The sequence below is a fragment of the Cynoglossus semilaevis genome, chromosome W (assembly GCF_000523025.1).
Source record: "Cynoglossus semilaevis isolate Cse_v1.0 chromosome W, Cse_v1.0, whole genome shotgun sequence".
In the NCBI taxonomy this organism is placed as follows: Eukaryota; Metazoa; Chordata; class Actinopteri; order Pleuronectiformes; family Cynoglossidae; genus Cynoglossus; species Cynoglossus semilaevis.
Window position 1 is genome coordinate 12,191,891 of NC_024327.1, and position 1,805 is coordinate 12,193,695.

A 1,805-nucleotide genomic window follows, 5' to 3' on the forward strand; every position below is an offset into this window, starting at 1 on the left:
GTTAGATAGGACTGTAAAATATGCTGTTGGAACTCCTCAGTGCTCAAAGCTTATATAGCTTTTTACACACACACTTCAATGGTCAGCACCTTGGCGCTTCAGTGTTCACGCGCTACTTCTGAGCGCTGATTGGCAAAGGCTGCTCCAAACAAAGATTCTCCACCAATAGAAAACATGTACATGTGCTGAGCTATTCTGCTCAGTAACTCAGGTTAGATCAAAGACATGCACTTTGGATTCTTTCCCTTTTCTGATGTTCTGATTTTCTCATTATTTGGGCAGCGATACTAGTCTATGACCTGTCTCTATCTCCAAGCGTAACAGTCAGTGCCATCAGTACCATGTGCGTGTGGCTGCACTAGCCTGTGACAAAGGTTTTATATGGGCAGGAGAAGACAACAGGTCTGTGTGTGGAGCTGAAGGACAGTAGAGAGGAACACCTATGGTCTGTGAAGGTAACACAGTCCTACCATTATCCTAATACCACAATACTGTCTGTTACAATGTACTTTGATTATTTATGCGTGATGTAATTATCATCCCACCGTCAGTTATTCCAATCTAGTCTATAAATCTATTCTATTCTAGTCTATTGCAGTCTGTTATAAGTTTTATTTAGTGTAGTTTACTGTAGTCAAGTGCTGTATTCTATTCATTTCTATTTTATTCTATTCTTTTGTATTCTAGTAATTTCTAGTCTAGTCTGTATAGTCCAGTCTATCATTATGTTCAATGTCTGTTTTAGTCTGGTATAATCTAGTGAAGTCTTCTGTAATGTAGATTAGTATAGCATTTCTATTGTATTCTATTTTATTGTAATTTAGTCTAGTCTTGTTTAATTTTTTATTATCAAGTAATTTCTATTATTCTTTTCTTGTTTAGTCTAGTCTAATCTAGTCAAATCAATTTTCTATTGTTTTCTATTTCACATAGAAACAGTTTTGTTGTGACTTGGTTTTGGCAGAACCATCATGACATTGTAGTCTTCCACCTTTGATTGTCTACATTACTGTAACAATTCTTGTCGTTTGCCACTGCTTTGTCGTGGGGGCAACAGTCTGAGCAGGGACATCCAGACTTCCCTCTCCCCAGACACTTCCACCAGCTGTTCCTGGGGGACCCCAAGGCGCTCCCAGGTCAGCCGAGTGACGTAGTCGCTCCAGTGTGTCCTAGGTCTTCCCCTAGGTCACCTCCCAGAGAGACAGGACCGGAGCACCTCCCGAGGGAGGCGTCCAGGGGGCATGCAATGTAAATGCCCAAGCCACCGCAGCTGACTCCTCGCGATGTGGAGGAGCAGCGGCTCTATTTCGAGCTCCTCCCGGGTGACAGAGCTCTTCACCCTATCTCCAAGGGAACGCCTTGCCACCCTGTGGAGAAAACTCATTTCGGCCACTTGTATCCGGGATCTTGTTCTTTCGGTCATGATCCAAAGCTCATGACCATAGGTGAGGGTAGGAACGTAGATTGACAGGTAAATCGAGAGCTTTGCCTTTCTGCTCAACACCTTCTTCACCACAACGGACTGATACAGCGACCGCATTACTGCTGCTGCTGCACCGATCCGCCTGTCAATCTCACGTTCCATCCTTCCGTCACTCGTGAACAAGACCCCAAGATACTTAAACTCCTCCACCTGAATATTTGAACCACAACCTTAACGTGGTGGAGGGGTTCAACTATCCGAATGAACCTAGGAGCTATGTTGTCGGGGGCTTAATGCCCCGGTAGGGTCTCCCAAGGCAAACAGGGCCTAGGCAACGGATCAGTTGACCCAGCAAAACAACAAATGATGGCTTTATCAACAG